This window comes from Haliotis rubra, unplaced genomic scaffold (assembly GCF_003918875.1).
Source record: "Haliotis rubra isolate DU_JTF1 unplaced genomic scaffold, ASM391887v1 Scf285, whole genome shotgun sequence".
Taxonomy (NCBI): domain Eukaryota; kingdom Metazoa; phylum Mollusca; class Gastropoda; order Lepetellida; family Haliotidae; genus Haliotis; species Haliotis rubra.
The window spans coordinates 1,053,893-1,068,078 of record NW_025766947.1 but is presented as its reverse complement, the minus strand read 5'-3'; the positions used below and the strand labels follow the sequence as shown (position 1 = coordinate 1,068,078).

At 41.3% G+C, this 14,186-nt stretch overlaps 1 protein-coding gene across 1 annotated transcript in view; it reads right to left on the bottom strand.

Moving 5' to 3' along the window:
- Positions 1 to 14,186, bottom strand: part of LOC124281588 (triple functional domain protein-like) — a 188,311-nt gene that overhangs the window by 64,921 nt on the left and 109,204 nt on the right. The window lies entirely within an intron of this gene.

The window sequence follows — 14,186 nt, the reverse complement described above, 5'->3', positions numbered from 1 at the left end:
TGTCATTGAGACAATAAATGGAGAGTAGGCATGAGCGTAGCAGTGTGATTGAGACAGGAGAGTAGGCATGAGTGTAGCAGTGTCATTGAGGCAGGAGACATGGAGAGTAGGCATGAGTGTAGCAGTGTCATTGAGATGGGAGACATGGAGAGTAGGCATGAGTGTAGCAGTGTCATTAAGACAGGAGACATGGAGAGGAGGCATGAGTGTAGCAGCGTCATTAAGACATGGAGAGTAGGCTAGATGCAGCATTGACAGGTAACAAATGAAACTCCAAAAGATCTGAGGAGGCATATATGCTTGAAACTGTTGGTTAGTTGCCATCCCCTTGCTGAGGAGTGCCCCACCAGCAACCACTATACAGTGCACTCTGTCTAATTCGGACCAGCTTGGGACCGACTAAAAAGTCCGAATTATACAGTAGTCCGAAGTACACAAATTTTAATGGAGTTATCTCCCTATTATCCGCAGAATTAAAATTATAAACTATTTTTTGCAATGTTATTGAAAACAACGATTCTCGGACACCTGCTTTGGCAGCGGGTCCACAATAACATTGTCAAAGAGCAAAGTAACGATGTTTCGAGGAATTCATGAAATAAATTGAATAAACTAATGAATGAAATCAACAACAACATTCATAAAAGTTGTCAAACGTACACATAAAATTACTATTTCCATCTTTTTGTGCGATCATGTAATGTAAGTCATGTCACTGACAAGTGAAATCTCGGCGTGCCGCCTCAATCTTCACGCTTGGACACGATGTTCAATGCGAAAATATATACATGAAGCAATTTTGTCACAGGTCCTAGCCTAGCACGATAAGTCGAATACGTTCCATAATTTATGTATAGGTAGCAATTTCTTACTTAATATGTTCAGAATAGCATTATTTTACCCAAAACTTTTGTCTAAATCTAAAAGTTTTCGTTTACGAGGACGGCATCCATTGCCGTAATATGATTGGCTGCCTTACGTCATGTGTCTGATTTTGACCAATCACGACCCTTATAGCAGACTGTGGCGAAAAAGCGTCATTAGAAACCAATCTTTATCCAATAAAATCGCTTCTTACAACTGATTGATATCGCATCTTAAATGCATAGTGACATTGACACTGAGTTGACATGATCGGCTCAATTATAGTTTACAATTGGTGTTAGTCGCATCAAAGGTAAATAAGCGTTCACCGCTAGACCACACGGTCTTGGCCAAGCGGACTTCCTGCTAAGTAAATAAGACAAACTACACAAACCAATCAACGGAATGTTTATTCAAGGTTTATTGGCCAAGCGGACTTCCTGCTCAGTCCGAATTATATAGCAATGTTTTTACATGTAACTACCTTATCGGGCCGACACTTTGGTCCGAAATCCGAAATAATGAGAGTCCGAGATACAGAACTTTTTTATTATGACAACAAAGAAGGATTACGTCGGGACCGTGAGTTCAGTCCTGTTTATACAGCAATCCGAGAAAGACAGAGTCCGAGTTTGACAGAGTGCACTGTAGTTAATTACTGTACCACTACATGACCTGAGCCAGATGAGGCACAACATCTACCTCCTCCAACCTGGACTGACTGCTGTGTCCCTCCCAACAGGTATCAGGTAGACACATTTAGCCAGTTGGTGTGCACCCAAAATAGCCCTGCTTGTAATGCTAGAAAATACAGGGCCTTATAGCAAAACGATGTCATTGCCTGAAGCAAGGAGATGACATATCCTCACAGTCGGGTTAATCAGGCTCCACCTTTAAAGTTGCTTCATTTGATCTGTTTAAGAAATTTCATTGAGAATATTTAATGGTTTAACAATGAATAAACTATTGACATTATCAGAGTTGAGAGAACAGGTGATGACTGTGTACAATTCCCTGTATCAGATAACACATGCCTGTAAGCCACTGGGAACCGAGGCATGGTATCAGATAACACATGCCTGTAAGCCACTGGGAACCGAGGCCTGGTATCAGATAACACATGCGTGTAAGCCACTGGGAACCGAGGCCTGGTATCAGATAACACATGCCTGTAAGCCACTGGGAACCGAGGCATGGTATCAGATAACACATGCCTGTAAGCCACTGGGAACCGAGGCCTGGTATCAGATAACACATGCCTGTAAGCCACTGGGAACCGAGGCCTGGTATCAGATAACACATGCCTGTAAGCCACTGGGAACCGAGGCATGGTATCAGATAACACATGCCTGTAAGCCACTGGGAACCGAGGCCTGGTATCAGATAACACATGCCTGTAAGCCACTGGGAACCGAGGCCTGGTATCAGATAACACATGCCTGTAAGCCACTGGGAACCGAGGCATGGTATCAGATAACACATGCCTGTAAGCCACTGGGAACCGAGGCCTGGTATCAGATAACACATGCCTGTAAGCCACTGGGAACCGAGGCCTGGTATCAGATAACACATGCCTGTAAGCCACTGGGAACTGAGGCCTGGTATCAGATAACACATGCCTGTAAGCCACTGGGAACCGAGGCCTGGTATCAGATAACACATGCCTGTAAGCCACTGGGAACCGAGGCATGGTATCAGATAACACATGCCTGTAAGCCACTGGGAACCGAGGCATGGTATCAGATAACACATGCCTGTAAGCCACTGGGAACCGAGGCCTGGAAGTCACCTACAGCTCTCCTTCTGTGGAAATGTCTCATTGCCTGTTTGTACATCACTAAAGCAACAAGGAAGATTAATACCATCTTCAATGGATCCACACAAATCACATTGGAAATTGGGCACTTCTCGAAAAAATACCCTCCAATGTCACGTCACCTGTTTGCAGTCAAATAATAATAATAATTGTTTTCTTAAGCACTTAGTGTCCATCCACAGGTGTTTATTTGACAAAAGTAAAACCAAATTCATGTACATATATACACACAACTCTTGAAGGTCTAGTGGAATGCTGAGTGGAAGAGGTGAGTTTTAAGGAGAGACTTGTAAAGGTGTTTGGATTTGTTTTGTTTTTAGTTCAAATAAGTGACTTCAAACAACATCCAACCATGTACAGTTAACAACTTGACATTAAACAACATCTTCACATGTCCAGTCACCTGTGTGTAGTTATAGGGGACCACAAACAACATCTTCACATATCCAGTCACCTGTGTGTAGTTATAGGGGACCACAAACAACATCTTCACATGTCCAGTCACCTGTGTGTAGTCATGCATGACCATATCAACCCATGTCCAGTCACCTGTGTGTAGTCATGCATGACCATATCAACCCGTTTGGGGGTCTATTATGTCAAACCCACTAAACCCTACTGATTTGCTGTAAACAGGGATTATGCAACTTTTAAATAAACATGATCAAATCAGCAGGTCAAATCAGCAGCTTCATGTGTTTTACTGAATTGCATTGTTACTTCTTGACAGGTAAGGAAATCTTGTCAGTGAGTGGGGCCAAATGTGAGGTAGGTGGTCTATGGGTGAAGCTCTAATACTGTTTAACATTATGTTCCCGTAGGAGGCAAATCTAAGGATAGGAAAAGTTGGGTGTTTGTTGACATGACTCATAAGTCACCTATTGCTTAAACCTCTACCACTAAGTAATATCTCTGTGCAGCTCTTTCCAAAATGAGACTGCAACATCCATGCCTATTCTCCATATCTCCTGTCTCAATGAGACTGCAACATCAATGCCTATTCTCCATGTCTTCTGTGTCAATGAGACTGCAACATCCATGCCTATTCTCCATATCTCCTGTCTCAATGAGACTGCAACATCCATGCCTATTCTCCATGTCTCCTGTGTCAATGAGACTGCAACATCCATTCCTATTCTCCATGTCTCCTGTGTCAATGAGACCGCAACATCCATGCCTATTCTCCATGTCTCCTGTCTCAATGAGACCGCAACATCCATGCCTATTCTTCATCTCTCCTGTCTCAATGAGACTGCAACATCCATGTCTATTCTTCATCTCTCCTGTCTCAATAACACTGCAACAGCCATGCCTATTCTCCATCTCTCCTGTCTCAATGACACTGCAACATCCATGCCTATTCTTCATGTCTCCTGTATCAATGAGACCGCAACATCCATGCCTATTCTCCATCTCTCCTGTTTCAATGAGACTGCAACATCCATGCCTATTCTTCATGTCTCCTGTATCAATGAGACCGCAACATCCATGCCTATTCTCCATCTCTCCTGTTTCAATGAGACTGCAACATCCATGCCTATTCTTCATCTCTCCTGTCTCAATGACACTGCAACACTCATGCCTATTCACCATGTCTCTTGAAACTTCCTCATGTATCAAGACTACCTTTGTGAAGACATCACATGTCTACCTGTGGTGTGTTTGAGTCAGGATCTACTTAGGCTTGCATAAACCCCGAGACACACTGAATCAGTCAGCTGACTGGGCTAATCATGCTGCAGGCACCCACCATGGCCTACATAGTACAGCAGACCAACAGTGTCACCCTAATAATACAACATTCAAACATGACAGTGTCACCCTAATAATACAGCATTCAAACATGACAGTGTCACCCTAATAATACAACATTCAAACATGACAGTCTCACCCTAATAATACAACATTTAAACATGACAGTCTCACCCTAATAATACAACATTTAAACATGACAGTCTCACCCTAATAATACAGCATTCAAACATAACAGTCTCACCCTAATAATACAACATTTAAACATGACTGTCTCACCCTAATAATAATTCAAACAACATTCAAATAATACAACATGACAGTCTCACTCTAATATTACAACATTTAAACTAATAATACAACATTTAATCATGACAGTCTCACTCTAATATTACAACATTTAAACATGACAGTGTCACCCTAATAATACAACATTCAAACATGACAGTGTCACCCTAATAATACAACATTCAAACATGACAGTGTCACCCTAATAATACAACATTCAAACATGACAGTGTCACCCTAATAATACAACATTTAAACATGACTGTCTCACCCTAATAATACAACATTCAAACATGACAGTCTCACCCTAATAATACAACATTCAAACTTGACAGTCTCACTCTAATATTACAACATTTAAACATGACAGTGTCACCCTAATAATACAACATTTAAACATGACAGTCTCACTCTAATATTACAACATTCAAACATGACAGTGTCACCCTAATAATACAGCATTTAAACTTGACAGTCTCACTCTAATAATACAACATTCAAACATGACAGTGTCACCCTAATAATACAACATTTAAACATGACAGTCTCACCCTAATAATACAACATTTAAACATGACAGTCTCACCCTAATAATACAGCATTCAAACATAACAGTCTCACCCTAATAATACAACATTTAAACATGACTGTCTCACCCTAATAATACAACATTCAAACATGACAGTCTCACCCTAATAATACAACATTCAAACTTGACAGTCTCACTCTAATATTACAACATTTAAACATGACAGTGTCACCCTAATAATACAACATTTAAACATGACAGTCTCACTCTAATATTACAACATTTGAACATGACAGTGTCACCCTAATAATACAACATTTAAACATGACAGTGTCACCCTAATAATACAACATTCAAACATGACAGTGTCACCCTAATAATACAACATTCAAACATGACAGTGTCACCCTAATAATACAACATTTAAACATGACTGTCTCACCCTAATAATACAACATTCAAACATGACAGTCTCACCCTAATAATACAACATTCAAACTTGACAGTCTCACTCTAATATTACAACATTTAAACATGACAGTGTCACCCTAATAATACAACATTTAAACATGACAGTCTCACTCTAATATTACAACATTCAAACATGACAGTCTCACCCTAATAATACAACATTTAAACTTGACAGTCTCACTCTAATAATACAACATTCAAACATGACAGTGTCACCCTAATAATACAACATTTAAACATGACAGTCTCACCCTAATACAACATTCAAACATGACAGTGTCACCCTAATAATACAACATTTAAACATGACAGTCTCACCCTAATATTACAACATTTGAACATGACAGTGTCATCCTAATAATACAGCATTCAAACATGACAGTGTCACCCTAATAATACAACATTTAAACATGACAGTGTCACCCTAATAATACAACATTTAAACATGACAGTCTCACCCTAATATTACAACATTTAAACATGACAGTGTCATCCTAATAATACAGCATTCAAACATGACAGTCTCACCCTAATAATACAACATTCAAACATGACAGTGTCACCCTAATAATACAACATTTAAACATGACAGTCTCACCCTAATATTACAACATTTGAACATGACAGTGTCATCCTAATAATACAACATTCAAACATGACAGTCTCACCCTAATAATACAACATTCAAACATGACAGTGTCACCCTAATAATACAACATTTAAACATGACAGTCTCACCCTATTATTACAACATTTGAACATGACAGTGTCATCCTAATAATACAACATTCAAACATGACAGTCTCACCCTAATAATACAACATTTAAACATGACAGTCTCACCCTAAAATTACAACATTCAAACATGACAGTCTCACCCTAATAATACAACATTCAAACATGACAGTGTCACCCTAATAATACAACATTTAAACATGACAGTCTCACCCTAATAATACAACATTTAAACATGACAGTCTCACCCTAATAATACAACATTCAAACATGACAGTGTCACCCTAATAATACAACATTTAAACATGACAGTCTCACCCTAAGAATACAGCATTCAAACATGACAGTCTCACCCTAATAATACAGCATTTAACATGACAGACTGTACTGTTCAGTATAATGTGCCAATGGTACTGTTCAGTATAATGTGTCAGTGGTACTGTACAGTATAATGTGCCAATGGTACTGTTCAGTATAATGTGCCAATGGTACTGTACAGTATAATGTGCCAGTGGTACTGTATAGTATAATGTGCCAGTGGTACTGTTCAGTATAATGTGCTAATGGTACTGTTCAGTATAATGCGCTAATGGTACTGTACAGTATAATGTGCCAATGGTACTGTACAGTATAATGTGCTAATGGTACTGTACAGTATAATGTGCTAATGGTACTGTGTAGTATAATGTGCCAGTGGTACTGTTCAGTATAGTGTGCCAGTGGTACTGATCAGTATAATGTGCTAATGGTACTGTTCAGTATAATGTGCCAATGGTACTGTTCAGTAAAATGTGCCAGTGGTTCTGTTCAGTATAATGTGCTAATGGTACTGTTCAGTATAATGTGCTAATGGTACTGTTCAGTATAATGCGCCAATGGTACTGTTCAGTATAATGTGCCAATGGTACTGTTCAGTATAATGTGCCAATGGTACTGTACAGTATAATGTGCCAATGGTACTGTTCAGTATAACGTGCCAATGGTACTGTTCAGTATAATGTGCCAATGGTACTGTTCAGTATAATGTGCTAATGGTACTGTTCAGTATCAGGTGCTAATGGTACTGTTCAGTATCAGGTGCCAATGTCATCATATAAACAATTGACCCTACCAACAATACTACCCAAACACACATACTGACACACAACCAACTTCACACCTCACAATATATACATCCTTGATGACAGTACATACCCAGTGGTGATGAATTTACATTAACATATCTTACTACATATTAGTATTACTAACTGTACTCAAACAATAATTCTTGAAGACAATATCTCTGAATTACTGAATTCACAAAATATATATACTTCAAAATGAAACCTCTGTATTGTTGATAGACTAACAACTAGTCTCTGAAAAAAGTTCATAGTAAAAAAAAAAAAATATCATGAAAAGGAGCCCTGAGACTTTTGAGGAAATCTAGACTTGCCACATTTTCTAGACTTGTGTGGGCTTTCTTGGATATATTTGCTTCAGGGCCTGTACGACAGACTATATTGTTGACAGTGCCCAAGTGTATATGCTTGACACAGAACCTCGGTGTTACTGAAAGTGTGCAAGTGTATATGCTTGAACACAGAACTACAGTATTGTTAAATATTATAAAATAGTTGTGAATCCTCGATGGCAGTACCGTGTATTGAATTATTGACAGGGATATATGTACCGGCATGTCTACACATGTATTTTATATGTTGCATGTCAAGGTCTTATCTGACTGCAGTATACACAACTGTTAGAGTGAGTATAGAAGCGTGGGAGTACCTACCTTCACATCTGGTGTTGGGGAGCCTCTGGTCAGCCGTGTGAGCCCTCCCAGGCCTCACACACAGGTGTGATGTAACACAACCAGCAGTGTTGTCATCACCTGTCAATGTGGGACAACAGGAGCTGTCACCACCAGAACGTGCAGATCACTCACCACAGAATGGCAACACTGTCACAACAGGGAAAGGTCACATATCCGACCAGTAGTCAATCATGTGATAATCAGGTTATACTTGAACGTCTTCTGTCACTCAGAACTTACAAGAAAGGGATTTCAATTTAAATGACATAGAACTGTTTGAATGCACTCAGCTGTACTTTCCAACAATCATCGTCTGTTGAACTTGTAACTAGGTACACTATCAATAGTTTCCAACCATTCATACAGGGAAGAGCTCTGCATGCAGGCAGAGGTGAGGCCATGCTGCCTCTCAGTTAAAAAGGCTCCCTAAGTAAATATCACATGTTTAAATCACTAAGAACATTTGTCAGCACAGCCACAAATTATTACGTGGGATGGTATTGAATCATACACTGTTGCTCAGTAGTCTTTCCTGGAGAATTCAGCACGGTTAGATAAGAAATCAATCACGTGTGCTAGCTGTTAGCGAGTGTGGGTGAGACTGGTGTTAATGTTAGTTAGGCAGGAGAGGTGTTAGTGTTGGGTGAAATGGAACAGGTGTCATTGTGTGTTGAAGTGGGAAAGGTGTCAGTGTGTGGTGAGGTGGGACAGGGGTTAGTGTGTGGTGTGGTGGGACAGGTGTCTGTGTGGTGTGGTGGGACAGGTGTCAGTCTGTGGTGAGGTGGGACAGGTGTCAGTGTGTAGTGAAGTGGGACAGGTGTCAGTGTGTGATGTGGTGTGACAGGTGTCTGTGTGGTGTGGTGGGACAGGTGTCAGTCTGTGGTGAGGTGGGACAGGTGTCAGTGTGTAGTGAAGTGGGACAGGTGTCAGTGTGTGGCGAGGTGGGACAGGTGTTAGTGTGTAGTGAGGTAGGACAGGTGTCAGTGTGTAGTGAAGTGGGACAGGTGTCAGTGTGTGGTGACATGAGACAGATGTCAGTGTGTGGTAAGGTGGGACAGGTGTCAGTGTGTGGTGGGTGGGACAGGTGTCAGTGTGTGGTGTGGTGGGACAGGTGTTAGGTGAGGTAGGACAGGTGTCAGTGTGTGGTGTGGTGGGACAGGTGTCAATGTGTGTTGAGTTGGGACAGGTGTTAGTGGCTAGTGAGGTGGGACAGGTGTCAGTGTGTGGTGACATGGGACAGGTGTCAGTGTGTAGTGACGTGGGACAGGTGTCAGTGTGTGGTGACATGGGACAGGTGTCAGTGTGTGGCAGGACAGGTGTCAGTGTGTGGCGGGACAGGTGTCAGTGTGGTGGGTGGGAAAGGTGTCAATGTGTGGTGTGGTGGGACAGGTTTCAGTGTGAGGTGGGTTGGATGGGTGTCAGTGTGTGATGGGTTGGATGGGTGTCAGTGTGAGGTGGGTTGGATGGGTGTCAGTGTGTGATGGGTTGGATGGGTGTCAGTGTGTGATGGGTTGGATGGGTGTCACTGTGAGTTGAAGATGCAGCAGCAGAGTCAATGTTATCTGCAAATGTTACAGTGATACAGTTGGTGGTAAAGACAGTGTTTCTTTCAGTGGTACAGTCGGTGGTAAAGACAGTGTTTCTTTCAGTGGTACAGTTGGTGGTAAAGACAGTGTTTCTTTCAGTGATACAGTTGGTGGTAAAGACAGTGTTTCTTTCAGTGGTACAGTCAGTGGTAAAGACAGTGTTTCTTTCAGTGGTACAGTTGGTGGTAAAGACAGTGTTTCTTTCAGTGGTACAGTCGGTGGTAAAGACAGTGTTTCTTTCAGTGATACAGTTGGTGGTAAAGACAGTGTTTCTTTCAGTGGTACAGTTGGTGGTAAAGACAGTGTTTCTTTCAGTGGTACAGTTGGTGGTAAAGACAGTGTTTCTTTCAGTGGTACAGTCGGTGGTAAAGTCAGTGGTAAAGACAGTGTTTCTTTCAGTGTTTCTTACGGTCAGGGGTACAGTCAGGGGTACAGTCAGTGTGTACAGTCAGTGGTACAGTCAGTGTACAGTCAGTGGTACAGTCAGTGGTACAGTCAGTGTACAGTCAGTGGTACAGTCAGGGTAGGGGTATACAGGCAGTCAGTGTACAGTCAGTGGTACAGTCAGTGGTACAGTCAGTGGTACAGTCAGTCAGGTACAGTCAGTGGTGGTACAGTACAGTCAGTGGTACAGTCAGTGGTACAGTCAGTGGTCAGTCAGGGTACAGTCAGGGTCAGTGTACAGTCAGTGGTACAGTCAGCAGTGTACAGTCAGTGGTACAGTCACAGTCAGTGTACAGTCAGTGGTACAGTCAGTGTACAGTCAGTGGTAGGTGGTACAGTCAGTGGTCACAGTCAGGTACAGTCAGTACAGTCAGTGGTACAGTCAGTGGTACAGTCAGTGGTACAGTCAGGATACAGTGTGGTACAGTCAGTCAGTGGTACAGTCAGGGTACAGTCAGGATACAGACAGTGGTACAGTCAGGGTACAGTCAGTGGTACAGTCAGGATACAGTCAGGGTACAGTCAGTGGTACAGTCAGTGGTACAGTCAGGGTACAGTACAGGATAGTGGTACAGTCAGTCAGTGGTACACAGTGGTACAGTCAGGGTACAGTGGATACAGACAGTGGTACAGTACAGTCAGTGGTACAGTCAGGATAGGGGTACAGTCAGTGGTACAGTCAGTGGTACAGTCAGTGGTACAGTCAGGGTACAGTCAGTGGTACAGTCAGTGGTACAGTCAGTGGTACAGTACAGTCAGGATACAGTCAGTGGTACAGTCAGGGTACAGTCAGGGTACAGTCAGTGGTACAGTCAGTGGTACAGTCAGTGGTACAGTCAGGGTACAGTCAGTGGTACTGTCAATGGTAAAGGCAGAAGTAAACACAGTGTTACAGTCAGACAGTAGACTACTTCAGAATATTATGGTCTGTCCTGGTAAATAGATTCACATTTTCTGCAACATCAATCTGCAGCAGCTGTACTAGTTTATCATGTCTCAAATCCACCTCAAGCCTTTGTTTGCACCACATACTGCTGACACAACATATTGATGCCTTATGCTTCAACCAACAGGAGGCCATCTCCATTATTGTTACAGTAATTTCACAATTAGTATGTGGACATATATTTACATATTTTTCATAAATAGTAACAAGAACAGAATTAAGGTACATACTTCTACAGTTTTGAAAGACAAGAAATATTCCCTTAGGAAGGCAGAACAAATTTAGCCTGGAAGCTGATAATTTGAGGTTGGTGTGATCGATACAAGGTTATTTATCTGTCTACAGCCCAGCAGAAGCTCTGCCGTGATTGCTCACTCGCAAGCCAGACTCATCTGCACATGAATGGCAATAATATATCATGTTCACTGTGCGGAGATTTTATTGACCATACGTCTCTCAGTAAATAACAAGGGTTCGATAAATGTCTCCCCATGAGCTCCCTGCAGTGCCATGGTTGGCCAAATTAATTAGATAGGCGATTTGGATGTGTAGCAATAGCTGGTCCACCAGACATGGCACGGGGCAGCCTCCCTCTGATGCCTTCATTGAGAAGCAAGTTCCACACACAAGAAATCTATAGTCCTGCCAGTCACTGCTTACTGCCATGGCATTATGGGTAATTTTTGCTGCCACCCTCTCCTTGACCCTTGCAGGAGGTTGCCATGGAAACTGACATTTAAATGTTATGTGCAGAGTGAGTATTGATCGTGAATGTCTGTTTATCCATGTAAGGGGACATCCAGAGAATTTCATGGAACTATTTGTCTCAGCTAAGGGTGGCCAAGACAGCTAGACTACTGACCCCGTAAACAGACCATCACATCACCAGACCATTACAGCACTAGACCATCACAACACCAGACCATTATAGCACAAGACCATCACATCACTAGACCATTATAGCACTAGACCATCACAAGACCAGACCATCACATCAGCAGACCATTATAGCACAAGACCATCACAACACCAGACCATTATAGCACTAGACCATTATAGCACTAGACCATCACATCACTAGACCATTATAGCACTAGACCATCACATCACCAGACCATTATAGCACAAGACCATCACATCACCAGACCATTATAGCACTAGACCATCACATCACCAGACCATCACATCACCAGACCATTACAGCACCAGACCATTACAGCACCATACCATCACATCACCAGACCATTAAAGCACTAGACCATCACATCACCAGATCATTATAGCACTAGACCATTATAGCACTAGACCATCACAGCACCAGACCATTATAGCACTAGACCATTATAGCACTAGACCATCACATCACCAGACCATTATAGCACTAGACCATCACATCACCAGACCATTATAGCACAAGACTATTATAGCACTAGACCATCACAACACCAGACCATTATAGCACAAGACCATCACATCACCAGACAATTATAGCACTAGACCATCACATCACCAGACCATTACAGCAGAAGACCATTATAGCACAAGACGATCACATCACTAGACCATTATAGCACAAGACCATTACATCACTAGACCATTATAGCACAAGACCATCACATCACCAGACCATTACATAACTAGACCATTATAGCACTAGACCATCACATTACCTGACCATTATAGCAGAGAAAATCATATCATGTGTGACATATCTTCATCAACATAAACTGATGTCATTGTGTGTGTTGTGTGACATATCTTCATCACCATAAACTGATGTCATTGTGTGGGTTGTGTGACATATCTTCATCATCGCATACTGATGTCCTTATGTGGGTAGTGTCACATATCTTCATCAACATGTACTGATGTCAATATGTGGGTAGTGTCACATATCTTCATCAACATGTACTGATGTCAATATGTGGGTAGTGTCACATATCTTCATCATTATGTACTGATGTCAATATGTGGGTAGTGTCACATATCTTCATCAACATGTACTGATGTCAATATGTGGGTAGTGTCACATATCTTCATCAACATGTACTGATGTCAATATGTGGGTAGTGTCACATATCTTCATCAACATGTACTGATGTCAATATGTGGGTAGTGTCACATATCTTCATCATTATGTACTGATGTCATTATGTGGGTAGTGTCACATATCTTCATCATTATGTACTGATGTCATTGTGTGGGTAGTGTCACATATCTTCATCATTATGTACTGATGTCAATATGTGGGTAGTGTCACATATCTTCATCATTATGTACTGATGTCATTGTGTGGGTAGTGTCACATATCTTCATCATTTCGTACTGATGTCAATATGTGGGTAGTGTCACATATCTTCATCAACATGTACTGATGTCAATATGTGGGTAGTGTCACATATCTTCATCAACATGTACTGATGTCAATATGTGGGTAGTGTCACATATCTTCATCAACATGTACTGATGTCAATATGTGGGTAGTGTCACATATCTTCATCATTATGTACTGATGTCAATATGTGGGTAGTGTCACATATCTTCATCATTATGTACTGATGTCATCGTGTGGGTAGTGTCACATATCTTCATCATTATGTACTGATGTCAATATGTGGGTAGTGTCACATATCTTCATCAACATGTACTGATGTCAATATGTGGGTAGTGTCACATATCTTCATCATTATGTACTGATGTCAATATGTGGGTAGTGTCACATATCTTCATCAACATGTACTGATGTCAATATGTGGGTAGTGTCACATATCTTCATCAACATGTACTGATGTCAATATGTGGGTAGTGTCACATATCTTCATCATTATGTACTGATGTCAATATGTGGGTAGTGTCACATATCTTCATCAACATGTACTGATGTCAATATGTGGGTAGTGTCACATATCTTCATCAACATGTACTGATGTCAATATGTGGGTAGTGTCACATATCTTCAT